We start from the raw sequence: 13,220 nt of genomic DNA on the forward strand, positions 1-13,220 counted from the left end.
GGCTGTGGTTGCCAACCTCCAAGTGGGGCCTGGACTTCTCCCAGAATTATGACTGATATCCAGACCACAGAGATCAATTCCCCTTGCGAAAATGGAAGATTTGGAGTTTGGCTCCCTTGGCATCATATCAATGCTGATCTCCCCCCCCCCCACACACACACACCAACTTTACCCTCCCCAGACTCTGCCCCCAAATTTCCCAGAGTGAGGGTTGCCAGATGGAGCCTGGCAACCAACAGGAGCATTGGGGGAAGGGTTCATGTGACCTTGGCAACATTGCTGATGTCATTGCATTACTTCCAGATTTTGCCATAGAGTTTTGGGTAATTCCTAGAGCTACCCATTGTCACTTCCGGGTGATGACCTAGCGCAGAGGTCAGTGGCTTTTCTCCCCTTTATTTTTATTTTATTTTTCTCTTGTTACCACTCAGAGTGGCAGCAGGCAAGAGAGAATCATCGGGAGATCACCCACCATAATTGAGAACATAGTAAGCCTAACTGGGGTCGGCAACCCTATCAAGAGAGATGTGGAGCTGGCAGTAGCATGATTTCTGAAACCTCCTGACTTCTCAAACTATTTTATTCCAGCTAAATTAATGTCTGGTACTGGAAACTGACTAAGTAGAAAATCCCAGGGAAGAGGAGATTCTGTGGGGAGGAAAGCTACAGCAGGAAGAATGATATTGCAGCCCCTCTTTTGATCTAAAGATAAAACACTTCTGCATAATAAGACCTTGTGTGGTGCAGTAGTTAGACTGTCAGATTAAGATGATGATGATGATGATGATGATGATCATGATGATGATGATGATGATGATGATGACAACGACAACATTCGATTTATATACCACCCTTCAGGACAACTTAACACACAGAGTGGTTTACAAAGTATGTCATTATTATCCCCACAACAATAATCACCCTGTGAGGTGGGTGGGGCTGAGAGAGCTCCTTAATTCTGTGACTGACCCAAGGTCACCCAAGCTGGCTTCAAGTGGAGGAGTGGGGAATCAAACCTGGCTCTCCAGATTACGGTCCTGCTGCTCTTAAGCACTACACCCAGGTTGGAATCCCCACTCTGCCATGGAAGCTTGCTGGGGAACCTTGGACTCGTCAAACACTCTCAGACTAACCTACCTCACAGGGCTGTTGTGAGGATAAAGTGGGGGAGGAGAACATTGTAAATCGCTTTGGGTCCCCACTGGGAGAAGGTTGGGGTATAAATGGAGTAAATAAATAATCTGTTTTGGCCCTAAGGCAGCAACTTGTAAACTGTGAAACTGTAATGATAAATTCTATTTCTGGGGAGGATCCTGGCACTGCCTCCAAACTCCCTCCCCTCTCTAGTTCTGAGGCTTTGCAAGCCCAAGCAGGTCAGAAAAGGTGTGATGGACAATAGAACCTGAACTCCATAAACAGGCACTCTTACTGGGGAAAGCAATGGCAAACCACTCTGTAAAAAGTCTGCCAAGAAAACGTTGTGATGTGACATCCCCCCATGGGTCAGTAATGACTCGGTGCTTTACCATTTTTTACCTTGGGTCGGTAGGCAGGTGTGTTGTCATACCTGATTCTCTGAAGTGAAGAGAATGGTGTGCCCTCTGCTCTCCCAACTAATCATCTCCATCCACATCCAGCCCTCCGACTACTAAGTAATGCCACCCAGTTAGGCTTCTCTCTCAATTTTTGACATGCTTTCTTTTCTACACAATAGTAATAATACTAATATTCGATTTATATACCATCCTTCAGGGCAACCTAACACCCACTCAGAGCGGTTTACAAAGTATGTTATTATTATCCTCACAGCAATCACCCTGTGAGGTGGGTGGGGCTGAGAGAGCTCTGAGAGAGCTGTGACTGACCCAAGGTCACTCAGCTGGCTTCAAGTGGAGGAGTGGGCAATCAAACCTGGCTCTCCAGATTAGAGTCCTGCCGCTCTTAACCACTACACCAAACTGGCTCCAGTTTTGTAAACAAAAAGCCGCAGACTGCAATTCTATGTATACTCTGTAGAGAACAAAACCTGCTGGACTTAGTTTGGTGGTGGAGAGTGCCCTCAAGTCATAGCTGACTTAAGGCAACCCCTGGTGGGGTTTTCATAGCAACAGAGGTGATTTGCCGCTGCCTGTCTCTAGGACTGAGTTTACTTCCCAGAATATAAGCATAGCGGTGGCCTCAAAAAGAGGCCAGGGGAACAGAAGCCCTTTCTGATAGCATGATCCTACGCAGTTATTCCAGTCTAAGCCTATCTTCAGTGGACCTAAAAGTGGAGCTACCCTGCACAAGAAATTAATGAAAGGATCATCCTATACCTTCTTCCAGAAATGTCCAAACCAAAGAAATAAGCGTTCTTAAAAAAATCTTTGTCAATTTTTTTGCTGCTGTTATGTTTATTTAAAGAAGTCTACCATAAATGCACACGGTGCTTTGGAGCACCCAGTTCTGCAGGAAAATCTCAAAGTCAGGCCTCTGCCCTGAGAAGCTTACAATTGAAATTGAGACAGAGGAAGAGAGAAGGGTGAAAGGTATAGGAGGAACGAATACAATGAAAGAATTATATCAGATCTTTCTGCATATCTGGGGTAAACAGATACCCCTGTCAAGTCAGGGGTGGCCAGACCCTGCCATTTTTTCAGCTGGCCCAAAATGAAATTAGATTCTGTAAAATACAAAATAATGATGACGACAGCGATGATGATGATGATGACGACGATGACAATAATGAAACAGTGGTTATGACGTTCAACCATTCTTAGAGTGTTAAGGATTTCAAGAATATAAGGAATGCAATCAGGGGTCCAGTTGGGTAATCAAACCCCTGTGCGTCGATGAGCAGAGATAGTCGAGCAATTATGAAAACGTAACCGTCAGGTTTCTCTAGCTTCTGAAAAGCAATAACAGCCTCCGCGAACGGCTGATGCAGGCTCACATAATACTTTGCTACAAGTTGTCCTGAGATTTAGTGTACGGAAGGCAGTCCATCAAAATAAATTGAATTGAACAGATAACTGTTCTTCTGGGGAAGGCAAAATTACTTGGTGCTTTACTCTAGATGAGTCACCAAAGCAACTGGGGTACATTATATCCCCTTCCACCTGTTCACACAGCTCTGTCAATGCCGCTTGCCCGTTACCGAGCATAATAAGCCTTAATTCGGGCCATGGGAAACCAAATCCTTAGAAGAAAAGGGAGCTGATTGGAGCTGAAATCAGACAATGGACATAATGATGGTTGCCAAGCAGTGTGATTTGGGGAAAATGGGCATAGCCAACAATGATGGGATTGAGGCTCCCCTGACTAATAGCAGCCTCAAGAGATCTGGTCCTTTTTTCCCCTATTACAAAGTTATAAGGATAATTCCATCAACTCTCCTGGGTGATAAAACAATGCTTTTGTACCATAGGATTTTGTAGGATTTTCCACGTCGCAATGGGTGATGTAGCAGGCGAATCTGAGAAGTAACATCATAAGGTAAATGCCCCTGAGGAAGTCTTATGATGAAGAACTGAAAAGTAAAGAGAAGTTTTGCCGGCTGTGGTTCCGGGCTTGTTCTGTATTGGTGTTTGCCATCTACACCTCGGATTCTTCTTTGCTTACACAGAGAGAAAACGGAAGAAAAAGGAACATTTACTTTTGAAATTCTCCAATAACAACTTCAAAACTTACCTGGTTGATTTTCATCTGCCCGTACACTCGGGTCCTCAGGCGGGGACTCTGTTATAAGCATATGTATTATTCTTGTGATATTAACAAGCAATTCACATATAGTGATGTATGAACTGCATATGTATTAATTGCATGTGTTATTAGACCTACCAGTCTTAATAAGAGATTCATGAATTCTTGAACAAGAGTAGATCCAGAGGTGCTGCTGAACTCTTTTTGATTTTGCTACTACAGACTAACACGGCAAACACCTTTGAACCTTTACACAAGCAAACTGATCCCCAGACCAAAAGGGGCTGTCTGCATCTCCATATCAAAGGAGTTGTTTACATCCCCCCTCTCCTCCTTCCCTCTTTCCCCCCCTCTCCTCCTCTATATTTGGCCAGTTTCCTTCTGCCCAACATGCATCTGACGAAGAGAACTTGATTCTCGAAAGATTATGCTACAATAAAATTGGTTAGTCTTAAAGGTGCTACTGGACTCTTTTTGATTTTGAACAAGAGTGTTGTTGAATACTTCTTTTGCCCTCTGGCTACCTATTATTCTTGACTTTTGTACCATATTTGGCAGAGAGGAGATGGGGAGGCTGGGGGGCTGCCAAGTCCTCCCATTATCAAAAACACAAGAGCTGCTCTGGGGAATCTAGAACAAACAATGCAAACTGGCAGGAGTAAACAATTCAAGAATTATTACAAATTATTGACAATTTATAGGTGTAAAGTGCAACAGTGCTCAATAATAAATACAATCAGCTACTATTCCATCAACAGGTATAAATACGTCTTACTAACAACATCCAACTGGTGGAGAAAATCACAATCGATAAAGTCAGCACAATTTCTTACACAAATGCCATACAATCATATTTCATTCTGACGTGAAGAATCCATACAAGCATTCAGGCTGAGTTCTGAGTCCTGCTGTGCCGTCTCCTGTAGTGTAGGACAGCCAGTGTGGTGTAGTGGTTAGAATGTCAGACTAAGAGCGGAACTACAAGTGACAAAAGGCACAGGTTGGACACTTGTCAGCTTCCCTCAAGTTTTGGCGGGAAATGTAGGCAGCTTGGTGGAATCTTGGACAAGTGACAGTTGAAAAGTCCATTGGACAGCAGTCAGAGAGCCAAGCTGCAAGACTAGGATGCCTACATTTCCCATCAAAACTTGAGGGAAGCTGACAAGTGTCCAATCTGTGCCTTTTGTCACTTGTAGTTCTGCTCTAAGACCTCTCATGTCGGAAGAAGGGAGCTCTGACCCTTGAGAGCTTACACTCTGAAAATCTTGTTGGTCTCTAAGGGGCCCTTGGATTCAAATCCTGCTGTTCTATTGCAGACCAACACGAGTACTCACCTAAGATCAGGACCTAGGAGTCCCAGTTTCAAATCCCCACTCTGTCGCTTAAGCTCACTGGGTAATCTCGGGCCGTGCCCACACTCTCAGCCTAACTGGTTTGGTGTAGTGGTTAAGAGCAGCAGGACTCTAATCTGGAGAGCCGGGTTTGATCCTCCGCTCCTCTGCTTGAAGCCAGCTGGGTGACCTTGGGTCAGTCACAGCTCTCTCACAGCTCTCTCAGCCCCACCCACCTCACAGGGTGATTGTTGTGAGGATAATAATAACACACTTTATAAACCACTCTTGAGTGTGTGTTAAGTTGTCCTGAAGGGTGGTATATAAATCAAATGTTGTTTTATTGTTGTTACTAGCAACAATGCCCATTGTGGCAAAAAATACAATGGGCTCTAGAAAGGACCATTGCTGCCTCCCCCGCTCCCCGTTCCCAGCCAGGGGAAGGCAGGGCGGTCAGGCCAGGCATGGACACTTCCTCCACACCCTGATCCTGGCTGGGGCAGGCCAGGGTGGCATTGCCCCTTCCCCCATGCTCCAATCGCAGCAGGGGGAGGGCAGGGTGGCTGGGCATGGACATCTCCCCCGTGCCCCAATCCCGGCAGGGGAAGGGCAGGGCAGCTGTTCAGGTATTGCCACCTCCTCCACACTCTGATCACAGTGGGGAAAGGCTGGGAGGCAGGGCTGCCCATCCTGCCACCTCCTTGCCGTGAGCGGAGGGCTGTACTGGCAGACGGGCCCTTCCTGCCACCAGCGCCAGCCAATCGTGGTGAAGAAGGGCTGGGAGGTGGCCCATCCTTCCCCTGGCGTGCAGACTGCACCTGTACCACATAAAAGGTGAGTCATCGCCAATACACCTCACCTTTTATGTTTAAGTATTATTATTACTGTGGAGAAACGCCCTTTTGGTTTGTGGAGTTAACTTTCTATGGGCTGCAGAGGGGAGGGGTCAGTTCTGGAATGGAATGTGATTGGAGGGAGAGCGAGTCAGCGGGAGTTGGAAGTTGACAGTTGGTGGCTGGAGAATTGAGGGGGAGATGGCTCTGAGGGGAGAGGTAGATCTAGTGTAACCCCAGGTATCAAAGGATTGGGCCTGCCCTACACAACATCGAATTAGGGCATGAGGGAGATAGAGTAGGGGTTTCTTTTTAGGTTGTATTAGTCCTTCCGTTCACTTTATATTTGCCTGTGTATAGTTAGAAGTTAAATAAATGATTTTTTTGGAAATTATGAAGGAAGAAAGATCTTCTGTTCCACATAGTCCCCCAACCGCTTGGGCCCACTAGCAGAGGAGGGAGGTTAGGAGGCTGTTCCGCCTGACCAGGACCCCGTACGGGGACAGTGGTGGCAGCAACTACCCGGAGACAGGGAAGGGAGACAGCCCCTTCAGGTGCCTGGGCAGAGGCGAAAAGGGAGGGGTAGGCAGAGCGGGGTCTACCAGTGGGAGGAAAGGCCCCATTTCGCCACAATTACTATGAGCCTACTTCACAGGGTTGTTGTCAGGGTTAATTGGAGAAAAAGAGAGCAATGTAAGCCTCTTTGGATTCCTGCTGGGGAGAAAAGCAGGATATAGATGAAGTAAAATTGTTTAAAATAGAATAAAAAATGCAAGCTTCAATGCAGGGATTGGTTGGGAGGGGGCACAAGCCATATGCTTTGATGCCCAAGGTTCCCTGTCTCTCCAGTTTAAAGAACTCAACCCACAGGACATTTCTGGGACACCTTGGAGGTTCACAAAATCAGAATGCAGTTGCTCGACTCGATAAAGACAATGAGCTGATGCCATAGAAAAGCAGCTACTTTATATCTTCATCTCGCCGTCAAGTGCGAGAGCAAGGACCATTGCCAAGTATCCTAGCAACAGCAGAGCCAGTTATTGAACAGAAAAGGAAGGCAGGCCCACTGGGGACATCTTCCACATTTTGGACTCCTCCTTGCTCTGATCGTTTTGGATCAGGCACTGAAGCATCCGGTAGTGGTTGCTGATAGCATCTCGCCTCATCCGCCTTCTTGTCATCTCAATCTCCCGCACCTCCTCAGAGCGCCAGCCGGAGAAAGCAGCTATCCATCTTTCTTTCTGTATTTTATCATTGAGGCAGAGTGAAAATAAAATCTGGAGCTGAGACAGAAAGATAGCCAGCTTTTTATGCAAAGCTGAAAAGAGCGAGTGCCTGCTAAGAACTGAGTAACTAGAATAGACACCAGATTTGACCTGAAGTGACATTCGTGGCAAAGTTGGAGAATCCTGCTGTGCCGCCATTTTGTTGCTCAGATTCCTTTCCGGGACAGAGAAGGTCTGGAGGGCATGTCTTCTGGTTCAGAGGACCTCACACCTGTGGCTTGAAAGGCAAGATAGAGCATGATGTGCCACAGGCAGGAGATACTACTCTGCTGCCCAGTCAAAGCAGAAGGCCAGGCTCAAAAAACAGACCAGGACACTCCTTTCCCACCTCATCTCTTCTCATACCTCTGTTCTTTCTTCCTCATTTGACCATTTTTTTGCCTCGCCAGTTTATTTTCTAAAGACATGTGCACCCCCTGTTTCTCGAACACAGAAATCACACACACCGAAGCCGAATCCCAAGCTTCCCCATGTAACACCCACCAACTGTTATTCAGAAGTATACTGCCGCTAAACATGGAAGTTTCGTTTTAATCATTATGGAATGGTATTGGATTAGATTAATAGCAATGTACTAATGGTGCCCTCCCACCCGCCGCCAGCCCTTGAGTTTCCTTTTTCAAAATGGTGATGAAAAGGTAGATGACACAGTAGCATTGTTGTAAGAAATAGATTAGATCAATTGGGGTACAATACTATCCTCCCAGCAGGTAAAGACATTAAGCAGTGAATGTACTCACTAGTGAGTCTCACAATGGTGAGTGCATGTTAGTTCTTGATAGTCCTTATGTTTGTTACTATTAACTAAATTTAATCAAAATGTAATTTGGAGTGTGTAACGGCATTTGCGATGCTCACTTGAAATTATATCAGCCTGGCTCAGCCTTAGCGGGATCTCTTTTGCGTACGTGCATGAGAGCTGCTCCGGGGAACATCCTTCCTTCTTCTATCCAGGTTGGACTGTTTGATACTTCCATTGACTTCTATGGGGCCCAAGCTGCAGAATTCCCCAATTAATTTGTGGGAAGGGATCCTTGGATTTTCCAGTTCGGGCACCAAAATATCCTGCAACAACAAGAGCAGGGAAACCCCGGGTAGTCAGAAACTGGAAAAGGAATGCCGGGAATATACAATCGACAAGGACTTCAAAATTTATAACCAAATTTTTAGTGCAAAGCGTGCAAAAGTGCAATGTGCCAATCAAATAAATATAATTTATACATACAAGTAATAAATATGAACATTCATTAGTCCGTATTATTCATAAGCGAGCAAATAGATGGGAGCTGCAATAATGCTCCCGCTGGAAATAAGCGGAGAGTCTTCAAAGAGAGGGAAAAGTGATCACAGTCCAAGTCAAGATGAAAAACTGACGTGCCAACTTCTGTGTCTATTGGTCAATTCAAACCCTCATTTTAGGGAACGGTGCTGCAATCCCCCACAAAGCAAGTGCTTGAAAATCGAGCATAACTTATTAGGAACGCCTGTTTTATTCTGACATCAAACAACCGTGTACTCTCATCATTCGTCATCGTCACCATCTGTTTGCTATTTCGCATGAAAAGAATTCCGCGGATCCTATTCACATATGGGCTTTATTTTTTTTCTGAAGTGTACAGAGAAAACAATTTGGAGCATTATTAAACCGACTCGAGATGTAAACAGCCGCAGCAGAAGCAGAAGACTGACAGAGATAAACCGGACAACGTTTCAGAAGGCAGATGGAGAAGTAATGAGGGCAAATGGTCAACGGATTTCTGAATGCTGCCAGAACCTGTAAATGCATCGCCATGCTTTCAATTGTGAAGCCGCTTCTTTTGAATAGGTCAATCTATAAAGGGACATTAAAGAAGTCTACACAGAAAAGTGAGCACAGTTCCAAAGAGAACGAGCATTAATTATCTTGCATTCCCAGAAGCAGAGCTATTTCCAGTTGTGAGGGGGGGATACCTATCCTGCCTCATTTTGTTTCTTATTCCCATTAGCAACCAATTGTGCCTTTGCCTGCCAAGGAAACTGGGGAAGTCCAGTTGTGAGAGACAGCTTTTCAGCAGCCGCAGAGAAAGATACCTTATGGTCAAACAACCCCACTCATCAGCCTTCTTCCTGAAGATATGACAAGTACAGTCACAAATACTGAAAAATCTACCAACGTTTTCAAATTTTCACATTCAAGTTCTATCTGAATGTGAGATTTTGGCTTCAACTATAGAATGATGAGGAAGCTGGGCAAACTCCATGCAGGGCATTGCCATACGAACATTCATCCAACCAGCATGACCAAACCAACCAGGATGACAAGCAGGGCTCATTTCGAGGGGGAACGCACAGGAACGCAGTTCCGGCAGTTCCTCAAAGAGGTCACATGTCAGGTGGCCCCACCCACCTGACTCTTGGCTTTTTGGGGCTCGTTTCAGCCTGGATTGGGGCCAAAGTGGCCTGGATCGGGCCTCTGACGGGTGGTGGATCGCTCTCTTGTTCAGCAGCTGCCCAATCCTGACCATTTGGGGGCCCTTTTCAGCCCCTTTTTGCCATTTTGGGCCCAATTTCAGCCCTGAATGGCCAGGATTGGGTCCAAAACAGCCAGGATAAGTGATGTCAGGGGGTGTGGCATGCGCAAATCATTTATACTAATGGACCACTTCCGGCGATGGCAGGGGGCATGGCATATGCTAATGAGTTATGCTAATGATTTATGCTGATGAGTTCCTCCAGCTCTTTTTCTGTGAAATGACCCCTGATGACAAGTCAAACTCGTTCCCTATCTTTTGACCCACGACCTAACCGCAGTGATCCAAGCAATGGTCACCTTCAGATTGGACTACGCAACTTGCTCTACGCAGGGGACTGGTCCAGAAACTACAACTGGTCAAGAATGCAGCGGCATGGGTCCTGTTTAGATTGCATGTAACATCTGTTTTGCACCAGCCACACTAGCTTGCAGTGGAACTCCAGATGAAGTTCAAGATTTTGTTTTAACCTTTAAAGGTCTTAGCGGACTGGGGCCAACATACCTGCAGGACCGCCTCTCATCTTATGTTCCCCGGATGATCCCTGGCCCCAAGGTGGTTCACCTGGCCTCAACCAAGGTCAGGGCTTCTCAGCCTGGCACCCATCTAGTGGAACTCTCTTTCTGTTGAGACCAGGGCCCAGTGGGACTTGCTTTCATTCCACTGGGCCTGCAAGACCGAGATGTTCTGTCAGGCCTATGGTGGTGGTCGGGGCATGGGGGAATGATCCAACATGCCTCTTATTGGGAGGCCTTGAGCCCTCCCCCTGCTCCCGCTCTTGCTGGTTGGTTCTAAACAGCTTACCATCTCCATTTCATGAGGATGAGTGTATGAGTGTATAGGTTGCGCAATATTGTCCACCCCATCTTGAAGTGCTTTTATGTTTATAGAATTGTTCTGTATTTTAGTCTATTTTATGGTATGTTTTATCTCTTTATGTACATGGACCGCTGTTGTTAACCGCTCTGAGCTCACTTGTGGGGAGAGCGGGCTAGAAATTTAATCAAATCAGTCAAAGAAAGTGTGATCCTGGAAACACTAGTATTGCAAAAAAAAAATGTCATCAACAACTTGATGTGGGAAAATGCAATAATGAGGAAAGAAGAGATAAAACACGTATTTGATGTTGGAATGAGATATCCTTAGATGTGATGTTCACCAAACATAGGATTATTCTACAATGTCTGATGAATATTTGAAATCAAATTGTTATCCGCCCTGAGCCCGCTCGCAGGGAGGGCGGAATACAAATCTGAAATAAATAAAATAAATAAATAAATAAATTTTGGAAAGAATTGTTAGAAGCAAATTCAGTTGGTCTCTACCAATTTCTCCAGAAAGCCTCGTCTTATTTTGATTCACCAGAATGAGTTTCCTGTCCCGAAGCAACGTGTGGGCTCAGAAGAAGGGATGCTTAAACACCAGCTTAGTTCCAATTCTGATCTCCGGGTGCTTTAAGGGAGCCAATTTATTGATTGGCTTGGCAGCTCCCATCTCTTCAACATGAACATGAAACTTCTTGCTGTGTCCAAGCTTTGTAGAGATGCATCAAAGTTTTTGGGCGGAAGATCAGAAGCCAACTCTCAACTGACCCTCCCAATCAACAGAGACACACAAAACAGTGAACGGACATTTATCCTGCATTGAACATGCTGTAGCATAGTGATTAAGTGGCTAAGCTGTAAGTTAGCACTGCTGGTTCGACTTCCACTCCTGCCATGAGCTCAGTAGGTGGCCTTGGGTAAGCTACTCCTCTCTGCCCTAGCTCCCCAGCTGTGTTGTGAGGATAATAATAACACTGACTTTGTTTACTGCTCTGTGTTGGGCATTAGAGATGGGCATGAACCGGGGGGGGGGGAGAACCATGAGGTTCATGGTCTATTGTGTTTCAAGAACCACAAATTTTCACAAATCTGCCCCAGTTCGCAAACTAGTTCATTTTGTTCATGAAAACGTCACTTCCTGGTCAGCAGAAGGTCATTTCAGTGTCAGCAGAAGTTGTACAGAAAATCCAACTCCCGTTGCCTAGGAAACTGATTGATCATTGCCAGGCTGTCTGCAGTGACAAACCGAAAAATGAACCAAACGAACCAGCCTAAATTTCACGGTGGTTCATCAGAAATGGGCTCTGACAAATCGCCAGTTTGCAAACCATGAACCGCCCCGGTTTGTGCTGAACTTTGGTTCATATTTTGGTTCATGTCCACCTCTATTGGGCACTAATCTGTTTAGAAGAGCTGCTGTAGCATAGTGGTTAAGTGCCTGTGCTGTGAATCAGCACTCTGCTGGTTCGACTCTGACTCCTGCCATGAGCTCAGCAGGTGGCCTTGAGTAAGCCACTCCTCTGAGCCCCAGTTCACCAGCTGCGTTGTGGAGATAATAATAACACTGACTTTGTTCACCACTCTGAGTGGATCACTCATTTGTCTAAAAAAAGCAGCATATAAGCACACTGTTGTTGTTATACCTCTATTTATAAGAGCCAACATGCACTCTTTTCACAAGTGAGTCTGGGGACCAGTCCTTGCATAAACATGGGGTTTAAATCACACATTCAACTGTACATGCTTTGAATGTAACATGAGAATTACTGAACACACATATAAAGAAAAACTATGTGTACAGGGTACGCAGATTGGACGTGCGTTCTCTGTAATGGAGCTTCTGATCAAGCACTCAGGGGAACTCATTTGTATCGCAGCTTTGCAGGAATGAAGCAAAATTTTGGGAGATGAGAGTCTGAAGCCAGCTCTCACCAACCCATTTTCAAGTCAGGCCAAACCTTCCCCGTGACTCAGCATCAAGCTTCCTAGCTACATATTCTAGTCTCCCTGTTTCCTCCAATAATCAGACAGCGACACGGCTATCTGCAGAAAGCTGTACCCCATCACCATTACTGGAAGCAAGCTGGCACTTTTCAAAGTTAGCCAAGTCCTTCTCTGATTGGTGCTGGAGGAAGGGAAGGGGAAGAATGGCCAGCCTGCAAGGGACAGGTGGGGTGCCTGAGAAGACATGATATGATAACAGATCATGATGTCCCAGAAGACCACTTGTGCTACGAGCCAGCCCTGGAAGTTGCCAGGCGGCTTAGCTGCCGCCTGGATTTTTTCCCCTGTTGACTTCTTGCATTTGACTATTTTTGTACTTGAATGGCATTATATTGGTGAATAGTGTTTCCACCCCTGAGGAGGTGCTTGCACGAAACAACAGGCAACACAGCAGGGAGGGTGTATCTTCTTGACGTTCCACTTCTTGTAATGTTCCACTTCTTGTAACATGAAACCATATGGTTTCTCTGGCTACCCCTTCCAGCTGAGCTGACGAGAAGACTGCAATTGCAAGAGGGAGGGGCCAGTTTGGAGCTCCTCCTCTTTATCACAAACTTTCTCCCACTGCTAGTTACTCCTCCTTGTTCACAAAAAAACGTGGTTGTTGCTTAAGAAGGGGGGAACAGTAAGGGAAGGTACAAGCGCAGGTGTGTGCATGTGTAGCGGGGGCTGGGTGGGAGATTGCGAGCATTCCCAACAAATGCTTGCAAAATCTTTTAGGTCTTTTAAGTGCTCACCAAAGAAACTGATT

Source organism: Eublepharis macularius, chromosome 5, assembly GCF_028583425.1.
Source record: "Eublepharis macularius isolate TG4126 chromosome 5, MPM_Emac_v1.0, whole genome shotgun sequence".
Taxonomy (NCBI): Eukaryota; Metazoa; Chordata; class Lepidosauria; order Squamata; family Eublepharidae; genus Eublepharis; species Eublepharis macularius.